At 40.0% G+C, this 20,693-nt stretch overlaps 1 protein-coding gene across 4 annotated transcripts in view; it reads right to left on the minus strand.

The window, feature by feature from the left end:
• Nucleotides 1–20,693, minus strand: part of ACAP2 (ArfGAP with coiled-coil, ankyrin repeat and PH domains 2) — a 155,627-nt gene that overhangs the window by 117,539 nt on the left and 17,395 nt on the right. The window contains exon 1 of one of the 4 annotated variants that reach the window (XM_036243333.1): nucleotides 10,455–10,517. The exons of the other annotated variants lie outside the window; for them this stretch is intronic. The gene's annotated coding sequence lies outside the window, so the exon portion shown is untranslated. Of the gene's footprint in view, nucleotides 1–10,454; nucleotides 10,518–20,693 lie in introns of those variants that run through there. 4 annotated transcript variants of the gene reach the window in all.

Below are 20,693 nucleotides of genomic sequence, written 5' to 3' on the forward strand. Positions count from 1 at the left end.
GTAAGGAATCTCACCCTCGGGGTCGCCTTTCCTCCCCTAGCATATCACTAGGTGATGTGGTTTAGACGACCCTTGACATTTCCCCCCTAGAGATAACAGCTAGGCCTCAGTTGTATTTCAGCTCCAGGCCCAGAAAAGCAGCAAAGCTAGGTGGGCCAGGATGAGCTGTAATGACTAATGACCCCCTGCCTGGGCACTGACCAATCAGTGAAGACCATAACCCTAAAAAGGTACACCTGGAAAAGCTGATGAATATTCTAGATCCTTCACTAAGACCTCCCCTCTAAATTTCCAGCCTCTAAAACCCTCAAGCTGAAACCTGGACCAGGTATGATGTTGGTTGAAACATCATCCCAATGCACCAAGGTGGTAGGGTCAATTTCCTGGCCAGGGCACATAAAAGAAGCAACCGCCCTGGCCAGTTTGGCTCAGCGGTTAGAGCGTCGGCCTGCAGTCCGGAGAGACCCGGGTTCGGTTCCCGCTAAGGGCACGTACTTCGGTTGCAGTTTGTCCCCGGCCCTGGTTGGTCGTGCGGGTGGCAGCCACTCGATGTGTTCCTTCACGTCGATGTTTCTCTCTCTCTCTCTCCCTTCCTCTCTCTCCCTCCCACTCTATCTGTACAAAAAATGGAAAAATATCCTCGGGTGAGGATAAAAAAAAAAAAAAAAAAAAGAAGCAACCAACGAATGAATAAATAACTGGAACAATAAATCAATCTCTCTCAGTCAATCTCTCAATCTCTCTCCCCTCCCCCCCCCATTCCTCTTTCTCTCCAATAAATAAAATAAAATAAAATAACACTTTATTTTTATTTTTTTTATCCTCACCCGAGGACATTTTTCCATTTTTTGTACAGACAGAGTGGGAGGGAGAGAGAGGAAGGGAGAGAGAGAGAGAAACATCGACGCGAAGGGATACATCGAGTGGCTGCCACCCGCACGACCAACCAGGGCCGGGGACAAACTGCAACCGAGGTACATGCCCTTAGCGGGAACCGAACCCGGGTCTCTCCGGACCGCAGGCCGACGCTCTAACCGCTGAGCCAAACTGGCCAGGGCTAAAATAACACTTTAAAACCCTCAAGACAAAGGACCCAGCTGCACTCCCCATCCAGAGAGCATACCAGCATCTTTTCCTTCCCCTTCTTCTTAAAGCACAGGCGTGCACATCCTAAATTCTAAGGGACCCCACAAAACTTGCAACCCAGGGAAGCAATGGCCAATGGCAGCTCATCCCAGGCTAACCCCCTGAACCTGTCCCCAAGGCCCCCTTTACTCTGACTTCTCAATGAGCCAAAGCAGCACCACCTAGGCTCTCTCCTGTTGCTTCTTCTATCCTGTCCTAAGCTCTTCCTTGTTTCACTGTCCCAGCTTTAATACACATATCACCTGGACCTGCGTTGTGAAATCTTTCCTGCACGAAGTCAAGAACTCACACACTACAGGCTGGCCCAAGGTAGTCCCAGCTCTGGGCCCAGTCCCTTTTTGATAACACTTTTGACAAGAGAAAAGCAGTTAAAGATCTCTACGGATAGAGGTTAGGCAGTAATGATAATGGAAGTCTAACACACTCTCTAGGTTGTTGTTTTTTAATAACTTTATTGAAGTATAACTGGCATACAATAAACCGCACATACTTAAAGAATATGATTTAATCAGTTTTGACAAGTATATACCCATGAAGCCATCACCACAGCAAGATAATAAACATATCTTTCCTGCCCCTCTGTAATCTTGCCTTCTGCCCATCTCTTCCCCAGGTACTGTCACTATAAATTAAATTTATAAAAACTGTATATAAATGAATTAGTACATGCTCTTTCTGATCCAGGTTCTTTTACTCAGCATCTTATTTTGATTTTCATCCACATTGTAAGTATTCATCCAATACTTTATTCCTTTGATTAATGATTTAGTATTAAGTTTTAAGAAGATACCAGTTTGTTTATCCACTAACTTGATAGACATTTGGGTTGTTTCCAGTTTTCAGCTATTAACAAATGAAGTTGCTATAAACACTCATGTGCAAGTCTTCTTAAGGACATATGCTTTCTTTTCTCATAGTAAATACCTAAGATTGAGTGAAATGGCTGCATTATATGATAAGTGTATGGACAGTGTAGCTCAGTGGTTGAGCGTTGGCCCATGCACCAAGAGGTCACCGGTTCGATTCCCGGTCAGGGCACATACCCAGGTTGTGGACTCGATCTCCAGTGGGGGGCATGCAGGAGGTGGCCAATTGATGTTCTCTCTCATTGATGTTTCTCTCTCCTTCTCCCTTTTCTCTCTAAAATCAATAAAGAAAAATTATTTAAAAAAAAAAGATTTTCATTGCTCCGCATACTTGCCAATACTCAGTCTAGTCAGTCTGTGTCATTTTACTAGGTTTGTAGGGGCATCTCAGCATGGTTTTAATTTGCATTTCCCAAGTGACTGAAGAAGTTGAGCATCTTTTCATAAGCTTATTTATTATTCATACATCTTCTTTAGCTAGTCCTGAGAGAAGAATGCAGGCTTCTTGGAGGCTATAACATTAACACCGAGCCAGAAAAGATGAATAGGAGTAAGCTAGGAAAAGGGAGTGGAGAAAGCCTTCCAGACAAAGGGAAAAGCCTGTTCAAAGCCTATAGGCAAGACAGAGTGTGAGTTTAAGAAGCTGAAATAAAACCTGAGGAAACTAAAAATCCACATACGTATATAAAATCTCCAAATTCTTTTTTTTTTTTTTCAATCCTCACCCGAGGGCATATTTTCCATTTTTCGTTCAGATAGAGTGGGAGGGAGTGAGAGAGAGAAAGAGAGAGAGAAACATTGACGTGAAAGGGACACATCAAGTGGCTGCCACCCTCATGACCCAACCAGGGCCAGGGACAAACTACAACCGAGGTACGTGCCCTTAGCGGGAACCGAACCCAGGTCTCTCTGGACCGCAGGCTGACGCTCCAACCGCTGAGCCAAAACAGCCAGGGCAAAATCTCCAAATTCTTAAATGTTGGCAACTTTTTAATCGATGTTACTCTTTAACATAATGAAGGCCAACACAATGCATGAGTATGTCTACAGGCCAAATAAGACCACGTTAGCCAGTTTGTAACCTCTGATAGAGAGGAACTAAAAAAAATAATATAGTTGATATAATAGCCATATTACGTACAGCTATCAACTAAGATTTATAACCTGTGAACAAGAGTATATATACCTCCTGCCTTGGCCAATGTGACCAATGCACCAAAAGGTTGCCAGCTCCATTGCCAGTAAGGCACATGCCCAGATTTCGGCTCAGCAGCCAACTGATGTTTCCACCTCTCACATCAATGTTTCCCTTTCTCTCTCTCTCTCTCTCTCTCCTCCCCACCCTCCCTCCCTCTCTCTCTACAGTCAATAAAAATGTGTTTTTTTTTTAAAGAACATATACCTCCTATTTAAACATTCACAAACCACTTCAAAAAACTGATTTATTGCCCTGGCCGGTTTGGTTCTAACATTGGCCCTCAGACCAAAGAGTCGTGGATTCAATTCTGGTCAAGGGCATGTACCTTAACTGCATTCGATCCCAGGCCCTGATCAGAGTTGTGTAGGGGGCAACCAATTAATGTCTCTCTCTCACATGGATAATTCTCCAACCCCCCCCCCACTCCCATTCTATCTGAAAATCAATGGAAAAATATCCTCAGGTGAGGATTATATATTAAAAAAAAAAATCTGATGCCCAGCCGGTGTGGCTCAGTGGTTGACCACTGACCCATGCACCAAGAGGTCGCTGGTTCCATTCTCAGTCAAGGCACATGCCCAGGTTGTAGGCCAAATCCCCAGTGGGGGCCTGCAGGAGGCGGCCGGTTGATGTTCTCTCTCATCAATGTTTCTATCTTTCTCTCCCTCTCCCTTCCTCTCTTTAAAAATCAATAAAGAAAAAAAAAAACTGATTTATTAATCCACAAAGAAAATTTGTGTTTCATAAAGAAGAACTAGAACTAATCACGTTAACCATAATGTAATGAAATTTAAAATAGAATAACAACAAACAAACAAAAAACAATCACAGGAATTTTTTTATTTTTCTCCTAAACAGTGTTAAGAGAAAATCAAAACTACATATTAAAACTACATGGTAAATAATGATAAAAAACATTTCAGATCATATTGGTGAACTCTGTTAAAGAGAAAGCCACAGGTTCATAATGGCATCACTGATGCTAAAAGCCCAAGATTCCAAACCTAGATTTTGTAGAAGTTCCCCAAGATGTGCCACTTTGGTGTGTAAACTATTTTGAGCTGAAGGCAATCAAAAACCTGCAGTCTCATAAGAAACTTTCACCTTGCCCTTAAAGAATATAAATTAGGGCTCTGGCCAGTGTGGCTCAGTTGGTTGAGCGTGGTCCCATGCACCAAGAAGTCACTGCTTTGATTCCCGATCAGAGCATATGCCTGGGTTTCAGGCTTGATCCCCAGTGGGGGGACGTGCAGAAGGCAACCAATCAATGTCTCTCTGTCTCTCTCTGTCTCTCTGTCTCCTCCCCCCCTTCTCTTTCTAAAATCAGTAAGAACTTATTTTTTTAAAGATTATCAATTAGGTGCCTTCCCCATAATAAGAGTTATCAGTAGAAATAACTTTTTATCACCTACCAATAGGGCAGGGCAAACTTCTAATTGTGGAACATCTGTTCTTATATTGTCTTGCAATGACCCTCTGAAGCCCCAAGGTGCCCTACCTTATTCTTAGCTCAGAATGTCATATATGCCTATTTTCCATTCCTATCTCTGAAGTTCCTGTTACTTGGGGTTCCCATGTGTATGCACATATTAAATTTGGTATTTTCTCTTATTGATCTATCTCATGTAGATTTAATTTACCTTCCTGAAAGAATTTAGGAAGGTAAAGTTTCTTTCTCTCCCACAATACCGGATCTAACTGCAGTTTCAGCCTCTTTCAGAAATGTAATCTTAATCAGCCAGTCTGGAATTTTCTGGTCAAGTACCAGTATGGTAATCTGTCATGGTGGACCCACTCCAGTTACCCTACTCCCCACCCCTTGAAAAGAATAGGCAATCTGCAGGATTAAGACCTTTGCCATCCCCTTCCTCCCAAAAGATATCCTAGTCTAAAAATGACCCCTTCTATTTTTTTGTTAATAGTTCCCTTGCCCCACCCTTATTCCTATAAAAACTGTCCATTTTGTACAACCCCTAAAATGCTCTTCTGTTTGCTAGATGAGATGCTATGCCATTCACAAATTGCTTAATAAGGCCAATTTGATTTTTACTGAGTTTAATTTTATTTTTTAACAATAAAAGCTAAGCTCAAAGAAAAACTTATACTATTGAAGACTTTATACTGAATGTTAAACAAAAAAAAATGTAAATGAAATTTCTTTCTCAGAAAGAGAATTATGAAGACTAAGTCAGATACAATAAAAAATAAACTTGAACTAATTTGGGGAAGTAGATTTTAAAAAATATCATAGGACATCATATTAACAAAATGAAAAGCAGAAAGAATCAATTTTAAAATTAAGAATAAAGAGAAGATATCCACAATATTTTGCATAACCTATGTTGTGTAAATTTGAAAACCTAAGTGAAATACATACTATATTAGTTTCCTAGGGCTCCCATACAAATTACCACAAACTGAGTGTCCTAAAACAAATTTATTCTCTCACAGTTCTAGAGTCTGAAATCAAAGTGTTGGGAGGGACATGCTGTCTCTGAAACCTGCTGGGGAGTATCCTTCCTTGCCTCTTTCTAGCTTCTGGTGGAGGCCACGAAATCAAGGCTTGCAGCTGCATCACTCCAATCTCTGCCTCTGTCACTGCATGTCTGTCTTCTCCCTGTGTGTCTGCCTTCACAGTGTCTTCTGTCTTCTTATAAGGACACAAATTATAATGGATTAAGGGCCTACCCTATTCCAGTATGACCTCATCTTAACTTGTAATTATTTCCAAATAAGGTCACATTTTGAGAGACTGGGCGTCAGGAATTCTATATTACCTATTAGGGGGACACAATTCAACCCATAACAGAAACTTTTTGATAAGATATATTACCAAAGAGTGGCAGTCAGAAAGGTTCTATCAAGGTGAATTATATGAAGACTTTAAGAACAAATAATTTATACCTGAGCATGAAGAAAGAAGTGGGTGTTTTTGTCTTTTTTTTTCTTTTTAAAAAGTCAATATAGCCCGGCTGGTGTAGCTCAGTGGACTGAGCGTCGTCCCATGGACTGAGAAGTCCAGGTTCGATTCTCAGTCAAGGCACATGCCTGGGTTGTGGGCTCCATCCCCAGGAGGATGCATGCAGGAGGCAGCTGATCAATGTTTCTCTCACACTGATGTTTCTCTTTCTCCATCCCTCTCTCTCCAAACAAAAAAATCAATAAAAACATATTAAAATATATAACGCTATTACCAAAACCTAAGACAGAATAGTTTATTATAATAACATGAATATTAATATAAAATTATTAATAAATATTAACAAACAAGCTCTAGGTGTGTTTTCAAAAATTATGACCAAATCAAAAATACTTACAGGACTGTGATAATATTTAAATATTAGTAAATCTATTAATTGAATTTACTATGTCAATGGGTCAAAATAAAAGCAAATTGAGCCCTGGCCGGTTTGGCTCAGCGGTTAGAGCGTCGGCCTGCGGTCCTGAGAGACCCGGGTTCGGTTCCCGCTAAGGGCATGTACCTCGGTTGCAGTTTGTCCCCAGCCCTGGTTGGTCCTGTGGGTGGCAGCCACTCGACGTGTCCCTTTCACGTTGATGTTTCTCTCTCTCTCTACCTCCCACATTCTGTCTGAACAAAAAAAAAAAGCTAATTGATTATCTCTTCTATAGACTAAATGCTTGTATCCCCTCCCTTTCCCCCCTCCACAAAAATTCATATGTTGAAACCCTAATCTCCAGTGTAATGGCATTTGAAGGTGGAGCTTTTAAGAGGTAATTAGGGTTTGAAAAGGGTAGAGTCCCATGATGGCATTAGTGCCCTTATTAGGAGATAAAGGGATCAGAGCTCTCAGTAAACCAGGAGAAGGCCTGCATTAAGAACCCAATCATGATGACACTAATCTTGCTTGGCCTTACAACTTTCAGAACTGTGAGAAATAAATGTTTGTTGTTTAAGTCTATGCTATTCTGATATAGTGGCCCAAAATTTATCAATATCTTCCAAAATTTTAACTGTATATCCTCTCTGACTCAAATTATTATGATCCTTTTAGGTATTACACTACATAAGCAACAATGCAAATCAGGAGTGTAGGGGGAAGCTCAGAAAAAATAAACTAAAAATAAAAAACTCAATAGAGGGACTAATCAAATTACCATTCAATAATTAGTTCACAGCCATTTAAAGAACATGTCACCATTTATCAGATCTGTTGGACTGATAAAGAAATATGAATATTATATTGTTAAGTGATAAAAATCAAAGTGCAACAGACTGAATATGATCTGATCTCATTCATGCAAAAAAGGCAAGTGTTAGCATAAATAGAACAAAACATCAGAAAACATAAGCTAAGTTGTTAGCACTCAGATTTTATCTTAAATGTTTGTACTGTATTGTTTTTCCAAATAATGTAAATTGTTTTTAAAATGTGTACAAGAAAAAATAAAGCCTCATAATCTTTTTAAAGGCAGAAGAGAAGAGCACACTGCAGACCTATGGTACTGTTGAGGTGACATGAAAAAAAACTGGAGTGTAGAAGACACATGAGGAAGAGTAGATGAGAAGACCTTAGCAAAGTTTATCTCAAAAGCAGTGTAAAGAACTGAGAATTTCTGTGTATAAAAGTAAAATGGTGAAATTACTATCTTAGAAAGACTATTAATACAATACAATGACAACAGGTAGCATTGGGTAGGGCAGGGAATAGATTTCTAGCAAAGTGGCTATAATGAAGTTGTCTACAATGGGTAGTTACTGAGATCAGTCTGAGATGTGACACAATAATTTTGGTAATAAGTGGAATACAGAAATGTTATTAGATCATTCACCTGCTAAAAACACTTCAGTGGCTATCTATCCACTGCAATTCTGAATGATTTATTTGTTCCAGAGAAATAGAATAAGGGATTGAGTTAGAGACAGGCAGTGGGAAACTGTGTATTACCTATAATCATTAGGTTAAAAGAACAGTAGAGGACTTTTTTTATTTATTGTTGACAGTATTACAGATGTCCCCTATTTCCTACCCTTGGCCCACCTCCACCCAGCCCCTGCCCCACCTCAGGCCTTCACCACACTATTGTCTGTGTCCAAGGGCTGTGTGTGTGTGTGTGTGTGTGTGTGTGTGTGTATGTGTGCATACTCCCCTCCATTTGGTTAATCTCTTCCCATTCCCCTCACCCACCTTCCCCTCTAAGATCTGTCAGTCTGTTCCTTGCATCCATGCCTCTGGACCTATTTTGTTTGTCAGTTTATTTTGTTCATTAGATTCCACAGATAAGTGAAATCATGTAAGATTTGTCTTTCTCTGACTGGCTTATTTCACTTAGCATAATAATCTCCAGGTCCTTCCATGCTGTCTCAAAGGGTAAGAAAGATCCTTCTTTTTTACAGCTGCATAGTATTTCATTGTGTAAATGTACCACTGCTTTTTTATCCACTCATCTATTGATGGGCACTTGATCTATATCCAGATCTTAGCTATTGTAAATAACACTGCTATGAACATAGTGGCACATATATTCTCTTTTTTTTTAATCCTCACCCAAAGATATTTTTACATTTATCTTCAGACAAAGTGGGAGGGAGGGATGGAGAGAGAGAAACATCAACGTGAAAGAGACATCAATTGGTTGCCACCCGCATAACTCCAAGCAGGGCCGGGACGAGCAACCAAGGTACGTGCCCTTGGCCAGAATCAAACCCGGGACTCTAACAGCTGAGCCAAACTGGCCAGGGCCATATATTCTTTCTAATTGGTGTTTTGAGATTCTTAGGATACACTCCTAGAAGTAGGATCACTGTGTCAAATGGCAGTTCCCTTTTTATTTTTTTTGAGGAAACTCCATACTGTTTTCCATAGTGGCTGTAGCAGTCTGCATTCCCATGAGCAGTGTACTAGTGTTCCCTTCTCTCCACATCCGGAAGAGCACTTTATTATTATCTGCTTACATATAATAAAGAAGAATTCTGACACTCTTAGAGCAGTATTCCTTGAATAAAGATTCAAAATCAAATCACCTAAAAAGACTTTTCAAATTATTTAGGCCTGTGATTCCTATTCTCTCCAAAAGTTCTGAGTCAGTAGGTCTGGAATACAGTAGAAACAAAGGTATTTTGCATAAACCACGCTTGATCCTGATGTGCACCTCTGGTTAAAAACTGCTGACTGACTGTATAAATGGCTTCTCAAATAATTATTAAAATAAAAAGAAAACTAAAACATTCCTTTTTAAAAAAAACATTCTTATGGGAGAGCATAATTGCCAATGATATATCAGATAAGGGGTTAATTTCCAATACATATAGAGTGCTCATACAACTCCACAAAAGGAAGACAAAGAATCCAATTAAAAAATAGGCAGAGGAACTAAATAGACACCTCTCCAAACACGACATACAAATGGCTAAGAAACATATGAAGAAATGCTCATCATCACTAATCATCAGAGAAATGCAAATTAAAACAACAATGAAGTATCACCTCACACCTGTCAGAATGGCAGCTATCAACAAATCATCAAACAACAAGTGTTGGCGAGGGTGTGGAGAAAAGGGGACTCTAGTGCACTGCTGGTGGGAATGCAGACTGGTGCAGCCACTATGGAAAACAATATGGTGTTACCTCAAAAAATTAAAAACTGAACTTCCATTTGACCCAGTGATCCCAATTCTAGGAATATACCCTAAGAAGCCTAAAACACCAATCAGAAAGAATATATGTATCCCCATGTTTGTAGCAGCACTATTTACAATCGCTAAGATCTGGAAACAGCCCAAATGTCCATCAGTAGACGAATGGATAGAAAAGCTGTGGTACATATATACAATGGAGTACTATGCAGCTGTAAGAAAGAAAGATCTCTTATCCTTTGAGACGACATGGAGGGACCTTGAAAATATCATCCTAAGTGAAACAAGCCAAACACAGAAAGACAAGTTTCATATGATCTCACTTATTTGTGGAATATAATGAACATAACAGTCTGAGGAATGGGGTAGTCCCAGAGACGTGGAAGTGGGGTACAGACTGACAATCCCCTAAAGAGGGGGGTGGTGAGGAAGAGATAAACCACAGAACTTATACGCATGTATGCATGAACAGTAGACATGGACAACAAACTAGGGAAAGGGCAGGGAGGGGGGAGGGGGGAATCAGTGGGGGGAAAAGGAGAAACATCTGTAACAAAAATTAATTAATAAAAAAAAAAACATTCTTAATATAGAGAGCAAAGGCCTTGACACTAAGTCAACTGTTAACTTTCTTGGAATCAAACTCTACCTTCATAATATCGTCATATTTTTACTTCAATGACTGCTACCAGCACTTGTGGCCAGAATACAGCTGCTGGATTCAAATAAAAAGAAATGCCATTGTTACATATCTTGGAATCATAGTAAAGCAGTATTAGTAATGCATTAGTGCTGTAGTCATAGGAAAGATTACACACAACTTACACAATAGCTGATTGATAAGCAAAAAATCTCCACAACAGTGTTCTACAATTGTGAGCAGCAGTTTGAATTAAACAGTTTTGTAATCGGTACAGAATTTTTCCATTGTCATAGCTAGCTTTCTGCCATACTTAAAAGATTGCAGTTTTAAAACACTGTAGGCCTGGCCAGTTTGGCTCAGCGGTTAGAGCATCGGCCCATGGACCAGAGAGACCCGGGTTCGGTTTTCACTAAGGGCATATACCTTTGTTGCAGTTTGTCCCCGGTCCCGTTGGGGCCATGTGGGTGGCAGCCAGTTGATGTGTCTCTCTGACATTGACATTTCTCTCTCTCTCTTCCCCCCGCTCCCCCTCCCGCTCTATCTGAAGATAAATGCAAAAATGTCCTTAGGTGAAGATTAAATAAATAACTAAATAAATAAATAAATAAATAAATAAAATACTGTAAAAGCAAAATTACTTCTTAATAGTTTAAAATGTTAAGATTCTTTTCAAGAGATTCAGAAACATATAATAAATTATTTTTGCGAAGAATTCTTTTTCTAATCAAATGTTTAGAAATAAGTCTGAGATACATATATTCACACTATATATAAAAGATCTCCTCTGGAAAATTACCGTTTTAGATATCAGACAACTTTCACATACAAGTTACCCTTCCAGTTCATTTTCATGTCAAAAAATGAAGTGTCAGTGATTATATCTTTTTAACTTATAATGAAATGAATCAAACACATAAAAATACCCATTATCTAGTCTCAATAATTATCAAAATTATTCTTATAGTCCTATCCCTTTTTTTGCTGATGTACTTTCAAGCAAATCCAGGTGTTATATTCTTTTATTGATCTTTAACAGACAAAGAATTTAAAAGAACCTCTATCATTATCACACATAATTCTTTAACAATCTCATACCTATCTCATGTTTGACTTTCCCAGCTGTCTCAAAAATGTATTTTTCAGTTTTGTTCAATATGTCATTTTGTATCAAATTATGATAAACAAAAATATTTTGCCTCAAAAATTAATGCTCTCCAAATTAGAACATGTCACATTTCTTAAGAGCTTCTCACTGTTTCTACAAAATGTTACTATGTGACATACAAAATCTTACCCAATTTAAAGGCTCAGATATGACCAAGATGTCTCCTGGGTCCATAATAACCCAATATTTTCTTAATGGCTAAGTAACCTCAGTGAGAGATGATGGATTAAAAGAATCAAGAATGCAGAGTCAGCTAAAAGCAACACAGGACCCAGTCTGGTGTGGTTCAGTTGCTAGAGTGTGTTGGCTCAAGCACCAAAGGGTCACAGATTCGATTCCAGGTCAAGGGCACAGACCTGGGTTGCAGGTTCGATCCCCAGCCCTGGAAGCAACCAATTGATGTGCCTCTTTCACATCAATGTTTCTCACTCTCTTTCTACCCCCAAACCCTCCCTCCCTTCCTCTCTCTCTAAAAATCAATGGAAGCCCAGCTGGTGTGGCTTAGTGACTGAGTGTCTTTGGCCCCATCCCTGCTTCTGACACTTCTGGTACAGGGTTCCTGAAACCCTTGTAAGTTCTTAAGTAATAAAAGCACTAGGAGCATCTTTTGTTCTGATGAGGCTACTCTAGGTGGGTTCCTAGATGGAGGCTGGTCACCAGAAAGACCCAGCCATGACTAGAACCTTCTAATTTTCAGTCCCCCACCCCCATCCTACCTTCTCCAGACAGGGGCGAGGGGCTGGAAACAGAATAATTGATCGTGCCTAACTGAGGAAGCCTCCATAAAATCCCAATTGTACAGGGTTCAAAAAGCATCCAGGTGGGTGAACACATCCATCCACACTAGGAAGGTGAGGCACCCAACTTTACAGGGACAAACGTTCCTGAACTCAGGACTCTCCCAGACCTCATCCTATGTATCTTTTCATCTGGCTGTTCATCTACATACTTTATCATATCCTTTAATAAACTGGTAAACATACATGTTTACCTGTGTTCTGTGAGCCCCTCTAGCAAAGGAGGGGTCGTGGGATCCTCCGATCTATATAGCTGGTCAGAGTCACAGGTAATAATCTGAATTTGTAACTGGTATCTGAAGTGGGAGTGGGGAAGGGCAGCCTTATAAGACTGAGACCTTAACCTGTGATCTCTGAAGCTATCTCTAAGTAGACAGTATCAGAATTCAGTTAAATTGTAGCTAGTGTGGGAGACTTGCTTGTTGTGTGGGAGGGAAACCACACATTTGGTGACCAGAAGTGTCAGAAGCAAAGTGTTCTGTGTGACTAGTAAAGGAGCCGTTCAGGGAATATAGACATACTAGGAAAGAACTAAGATTTTCCCTACACAGAAGGAGGAAAGCAGTTTTTATTTTATAGACATTATTTGCACATTTGGAAATTTTTAAACATGTAATTACTGTGTTATGTGGTTATAAAGAAGAATGTCCCTGCCCTGGCTGGTTTGGCTCAGCAGTTAGAGCATCGGCCCGCGGACCAGAAGTCCCGGGTTCAGTTCCCGCTAAGGGCATGTACCTCGGTTTGCAGTTTGTCCCCGGTCCCAGTTGGGGTCATGTGGGTGACAGCCACTCGATGTGTCTCTCTCACGTCGATGTTTCTCTCTCTCTCTTCCGTCCTCTCTCCCTCCCGCTCTATCTGAAGATAAATGAAAAAAAAAAAGTCCTCAGGTGAGGATAAAAAAAAAAAAAAGAAGAATGTCCTTATTTTTAGCAGATGCATACCAAACTTTCAAATGACTCAGAAAAAAATGTACTTGCTGCCCAGCCAGTGTGGCTCAGTGGACTGAGCATCGTCCCATGGACTGAGAGGTCCCGGTTCGATTCCCAGTCAGGGCACATGACCAAGTTTCAGGCTCGATCCCTAAAAAGCAGTGTGCAGAAGGCAGCCGATCAATGTTTCTCTCTCATATCAATGTTTCTATCTCTCTTCCTTCCTCTCTCCCTAAAATATCAATAAAACATATTTTTAATGTATTTGTTGTGTGTATATACATAAATGTGTGTGTGTGTGTGTGTGTGTGTGTGTAAAACAGAGCAAACAAATGTGCCAAAATATTAACAACTGGTGAATCTTAGACAAAAGTTAGGTAAGTATTCATTGTACAATCCTTTCAACTTCTCTGTAAGTTGTGACTGGCAAAGGGGAAAGGAGAAGAATGTATTGCCTCCTTTCCCACTGTTACGTTTATTTGTTTTTATTGTTTTGTTTGTTTTTTTCACCAATTTTACCTTGCCTGTGTTTTTGTTTGGTTGGTTGGTTGACTTGGGGAGGAGTTGTTTTTTTACTGACAGCACTGACTGTTGTAATAATACCACCTTAAAACTAAAGGCCAAAAGTCATACTCCCGTTTCCCAGATAAAATATATGTGTTTCCAGACATTTGAACATATAACCCTTTTGACATATGCAATGTAATATTATACATTCTAGATTATACTCTATATCCCACTTTTCTTTTCACATAATATATCATGTACATTATCCCTATAAATTGAGATCTAGAGAGTCCTGTGCCACTTAACAATGGGAATACTGAGAAATAAATCGTTCGGCGATTTTGTCATGTGAACATCTTAGAGTGCACTTAAACTACTGCACACCTAGGCTATATGGTATAACCTACTGCTCCTGGCTGTAAACCTGTACAAAAATGTTACTGTACAAAACAACAGATGATTAAGTCATGCACAAGAGAAAATGTTGTAACCAAGAGAGAAGGTAAACATGAAATGTATCAGGCTGCTGCCAGTGTAACACGGCATATGGTTTTACAATAAATTATGTTTTTATAAATAAAAAGAATATGCTCTAAGATAACAATTAAAAGTATAGTATATAAATACATAAACCAGTAACAGTCGTTTATTATCATTATCAAGTATTATGTATTGTACATAACTGTATGTGCTATACTTTTAGACAACTAACAGGCCAGTTTGTTTACATCAGCATCAACACAAACAGGTGAGTAATACACTATGACATCAGGATGGCTACAGTGTCACTAGGTGATAAAAAATTTTCAGCTCCATCATAATCTTATGGGACCACCATTGTATATGAGGTCTGTCGTTGACCAAAACATCAGGTATATGGCGCATGACTATATCCTCATATTTTTATGAAAGGCAAAATAGTGCAGTGATTTACAGCAAGGGGTAGCAAACTTTCCATAAAGAGCCAGACAGTAAACATTAAGCTTTGAGGACCATACAGTCCTTGATCCAACTACGTAATTCTGCCGTTGTACCAAAAAGCAGCCACAGATAATACGTAAATAAATAAGGCTGTGTTCCAATAAAACTTTATTTATAGACATTAGATTGTAAATTTTGTATACTTTTTATGTGTAATGAAATTATCGTTTTGTTGTTTCAACTTTTAAAGGTGTAAAAACTTAGTTCACATAGAAATGACAACACAAACTAATAGTCACAGGAATGTAAAGTACAATATAAGGAATATAATAAATAATATTGTAATAAGTATGTATGGTGCCAGGTAGGTACTTGAAATATCAGGGAGATCACTGTGTATAGTATATGACTATCTAACCACTATGCTGTAAACCTGAAACTGATACAAAATAGTGTTGAATGTAAACTGTAATTGAAAAATAAAAATTCACCCCGCTGGTGTGGCTCAGTGGTTGAGCATCAACCCATGCACCAAGAGGTCTCCGATTCAATTCCCGGTCAGGGCACATGCCCAGGTTGTGGGCCAAATCCTTAGTGGGGGACATACACAGGAGGCAGCCAATTGATGTTCTCTCTCACTGATGTTTCTATCTCTCTCCCTCTCCCTTCTTCTCTCTTTAAAATCAATAAAGAAAAAACAATTTCTTTTTAATAATAAATAAAAAATAAAAGTTTGTACAAAGGAATGACAATCTAATTTGTGGTAACTAGTGCAAAACAAATGGGGCCTCTTGTATAAAAATTAAGAATTTCATTAAACCCATCACAGGGCTGGATAAGACAAGGGGGCCACCCTGACTGTACCAATTATATAAAGTACTCAGAATAATCTTAGTATATATTAAGCACTTTCTAAGTGTCAAGTATCATTATATTTAATAGCTAAACTACCCTGTACTTAGCCAACATTCTACTTACACAACTTTTCCTTTATATAAGCAATCTGATAAAAATATATTTGCTCATATAACTTTACACACTTTTCCTATTATTCCTTAAGAGAAATTCCTAATGTAAAAATGCTGAAACAAAGTGGATGTATTTTTAAATCCTAAGATATTTTACTATTTTGTCCTTTGAAAAAGCTATACCAAACCACACTCTTTACAACAGTATGAGGACTGTTTCCCTAAAGCTTTCCCAACAATGGCAACTCTTAAATTGTCACCTTGACAGAGAAAAGTTGCTCGCTTTAGCTTTAAACACTCAATCTTATTCTATCTTAATAACTTTCTTTATCATGATTTCCAAGGCACTTCTGGACACCATGTATAGCAGATAGTATTTTCCAAAGAAGACCACACATGGTCTTCTGCAACATGACCTTGACATTCTACCAGCAAGATGCAGTCTATTTTTCTACCTCCTTGAATCTGGGTGACCCCTATGATTACTCTAACACAATACAGTAGAAATAATGTTGCGCCTGTTTCAAGCTTAACCCTTAACTGGCCTGGCAGCTTCAACCTCATGTCTCTTAAAAAAGAGCTGCCAGCCCTGGCCAGTTTGGCTCAGCAGTTAGAGCGTCGGCCCCTGGACCAAAGGGTCTTGGGTTCAATTCACAGTCAAGGGCACATACCTGGGTTTCAGTTTGATCCCTGGCCCCAGTAGGGCTCATGCAGGAGGCAACCAATTGATGTGTCTCTCTCACATTCATGTTTCTGTTTCTCTCTCTCTCTCTCTCTCTCTTTCTCTGTCCCTCTCTCTCCCTCCATTCTACTCTATCTGAAAAATCAATGGAAAAATATCAAGTGAGGATTAACAAAAAAAAAAAAAGTCTTGTTATTTCTCACCACTACTAAAAAGCTTTTTAATGGCTTCCTATTGCATTAATCATAAAATCCAAACTTCTTACTATGGATGACTTATAAAGCCTAACATGGGTCCTTACCTATCCCTCTGAACTTATCTCCTGACATTCTTTCTCTGGCTTACTCTGCTTCAGCCCACAATGGCCTTCTTTTTGTTCCTTGAAGATAAAGCTCCTTCCCACCTCAAGGCCTTTGATCTATAAGCCTCTCCCTCCCCCTGGCTCCCACCTATGGCACCAGTGATCAAACTTTGCATTGTTAATAGGAAGACAAACAAACTTCATAGGATTCCTGATGGAAATGACACATTACATTACCACCTATGAGTTTTCTTGCCAAAAATGTTTCAACAGTATCTATCTAGAGGAAACAAATTGAGAAAGTGGAATATTCTATAAGATAAATTTCCTACACTCATCAAAAAAGTAACATAAGATTGTTAATTATCACATCATTTATAATCCAGAAAAGTGAGAAAGCAACACATCCAAATCAAGAATAAGCTGCCCAGCTGGTATGGCTCAGTGGACTGAGTGTCATCCCATGGACTGAGAGGTCCTGGTTCGATTCCCAGTCAGGGCAAATGTCCAGACTGTGGCCTCGATCTCCAACAGGGGGTGTGCAGGAGGCAGGCAATTGATGTCTCTCTCTCACATCAATGTTTCTCTCTCCCCCTTCCTCTCTCTAAAAAAAAAATCAATAAAGACATATTTAAAAAAAAAAAAAACAAGAATAAGCATTGTGTTATGCCATAACATCTTCATAGAACATATAATACAACCATATTTTAAAATCACAATACCTTCCTAGCAATATTAAAAATGTATAACATATTATTAAATAAAAAATAGCAAAGCTACCAAAAATTTGCACTTTGATTATAAAAAGATAATATGTAAATTAATGAACATCGACTAGATTTTTGGTTACATTGCAACCCAGGTGAGTTGAGACTTCTGGGGATGTAAGAATGAGGTGAATATATTTTGCATGTGGGACAGAGGTAAATCTTTGGGAGCCACAGGGTAGAATGTAGTAGACAGAATGGCCACCCAAAGATGTCTACATTCTAATCCCCAGAATCTACAAACATGTTAGGCAAATTAAGGCAGCAGACAGAATTAAGGTCGATAATCATCTGATCTTGAGCAAGGGAGATTATCTTGGAATTGTCTGGGTAGACCTAATGTCACCAAAAGTGAAAAAGGGAAACAAAACAGAGTGTCCCAGTCATTGCTGATTTTGAAGGCAGAAAAAACCTATGAGCCAAGGAATATAAGCAGCCCCTTGAAACTGGAGAAGGCAAGAAATAAAGATTCTCCCCTGGGCCTTCTCTAGAAAGAAATATGTACTTGCAACACCTTGATTTTAGCTGAGTAAGACCTATGTTGAAACTCTGACCTCCAAAACTGTAAAGTAATAACTTTGCATTGTATTAGGCCATTTAATTTGGGATAATTTATAATAGCAGTAGTAGAAAACTAATAAAACTTATTCCATGACTAAAGTAAAATGATCATCTGCTACTCTAACAAAGGAAAGAGTAAACTCTCTGTAGAAAGATAGCATCATCCAGAGCATCTACAATTTTTCATATATAATATACAGCATTAAATTAAAAACTGAGCCCACCAAAAGAACTTTTTTTTTATTATTATTGATTCTAGACAGAGAGGAAGGGAGAGGGAGACCAAGACAAAAACATCGATGAGAAAGAACAATTATCAGCCGCCTCCTGCATGCCCCCCACTAGGGACTGGGCCCACAACCTGGGCATGTGCCCCAATTGGGAATCAAGCTGGCAACCTCGTGGTGCATGGGTCAATGCTCAACCATGGAGCCACACTGGCTAGGCCAAAAGAACTTTTTAAAAAGGAATAAAAAAACAAGTAAGAATAGACTCACAGATTATCTAGATATTGGTTTTATTAGATAAGGTCTAAAAGTGGTCAAACTCATGAAACTAGAGAAAAACATGCAAGAAATAGATAAAAAGTTGGCAATTTCCACAAAAGAACAAGAATCTATAATGTCTTGACTTCCAGTCAAAATGGTGGCATAGGTAAATGCAGTACTCGCTTCCTCCCACAACGACATCAAAATTATAACTAAACTACAGAACAACCATCATTCAGAAGAACCTGAAATCTGGCTGAATGGAAGTCCCACAACTATGGAATTAAAGAAGCCACATCAAGACTGGTGGAGGAGAGGCAGAGACATAAAACAGACTGGTCCCACACCTATATGCGGTGGATAAAAACTGGGAGAGATACCTCAGCTGCAGAGGTGCCCCCTGAGGAGCAAAGGGGTCCTAGTCCCACAGCCCAGGGTTCCAGTGCCAGGAAGAGAAGTCCCCATAACTTATGGCTGTAAAAACCAGATGGAGGACTGCCAGAATCCCGCTGGAATCTCAGGCAGTTCTGCTTAAAAGGCCAGTACAGGGGCTTACTCGGACTCACTCCCTCTGACTTTCAGCACTGGGGCAGCATGAAAGGCACCAGAGGCATACAGGGAGGAACTGAATTGTCCAACATTAGGTCAAGAGCTGGGAGGCAGCTTTCTCCCAAACAGAAATGCTGGCAAAGGTCACTGTTCTTTGATGAACCCTACTTTCACAGAGCTCTCAAGCAGAGGCCATATCTGAGACACTATCAACCTGGCTCATCCTGATGATTTCCTGCCCCACCCTATTTTCAGGTCCACCCAAGCTGTTTCCAGTGGCTTTTCCATATAAATGGCCTGTCTTGGTTCACGCTTCAGAGTTTTCCAACATCTTTTTTTTCTTCTTTACTGACTTTAGAGAGAGAGGAAGGGAGATAGATAGAAACATCAATGAGAGAGAACATCGATTGGCCGCCTCCTGCATGCCCAGCACTGGAGATTTGGCCCACAACCTGGGCATGTGCCCCGGATCAGAAATCAAACCGGCGACCTCTTGGTGCATGGGTCAACACTCAACCACTGAGCAATACCAGATGGCCCTAACATCTTTTAAACAAGGATCTGGCCTCAGTGTGCCAATACCTCTGGCTGAATGGCCCCAAGCCCACCACTGGCAGCAGCCGGCCTTAGTTCGCAGCTTGGCCTCACATGGGCACCTCCAGCCCCGCATAAGTAGCAGCTGTCTGCAGATCTCTTCGTAGCTCATGCTGGGTAACCCCGGGCAGAACACAAGTGGCAAGTGACCTTGCTCTGAAAATCCTGGGAGGTCACAGAGCCAGCATAACCAGTGGTCAGCTTCAGACCACATCGAAGCACCACCACCCAACCACTTCTACAGGTAACACACTCAAGGGGTAGACTCAGCAGGCACCAGAGCCCAGCTAAAGTAAGTCCTGCTTTGTGGGGTGGGCCCCTGTACAGCTGATCCTTCATGGTTGGTGGTGGCAGCCAGTCCTTGGAGCTGACTAACTGGGAGTGAAGAAGTAGGGGATGGTAAATTCCTCCCATTAATGTGCCAATAGCAATCAAGGCTCAACTACAAGAAGAGGTATACACAGCCCACACAGAGGGGAGGAACACCTCAAGTGCTCATCTTGGGTGATCAATGAGACTCTAAATATCCTCCTGTACGAAGTCAAGAACCCACATGCTACCAGCTGGCCCTAGGCAGACCCACTCAGGGCCAGGTCCCCTTTTCAATAACAATATGAATAATAATTTGGCCATGGCCAGGTAGCTGAGTTGGTCAGAGTACCATCCCAATACACCAAGGTTGCAAGTTCAATCCCTGGTCAGGGCACATACAAGAATCAACAATGAATGTATGGATGGATGGAACAGCAAATTGATGTTTCTCTCTCTCTCTCCCTTCACCTGTTTCTCTAAAATCAATAAATTTAAATTTTTTTAAAAAGAATAATTTACAGGAAATCAACAGTAGAGTAGATGAAGCCGGGAATCAAATCAGCACTCTGAAATATAAGGAAGCAAAAAACACCCACTCAGAACAGCAAAAAAAAAAAATTTTTCAAAAAAATTAAGCTAGTGTAAGGAGCCTCTGGGACAACTTCGAGTGTACCAACATTTGCAACATGTGCTGGAAGGAGAAG

Source organism: Molossus molossus, unplaced genomic scaffold (assembly GCF_014108415.1).
Source record: "Molossus molossus isolate mMolMol1 unplaced genomic scaffold, mMolMol1.p scaffold_m16_p_5, whole genome shotgun sequence".
Classification (NCBI taxonomy): Eukaryota; Metazoa; Chordata; class Mammalia; order Chiroptera; family Molossidae; genus Molossus; species Molossus molossus.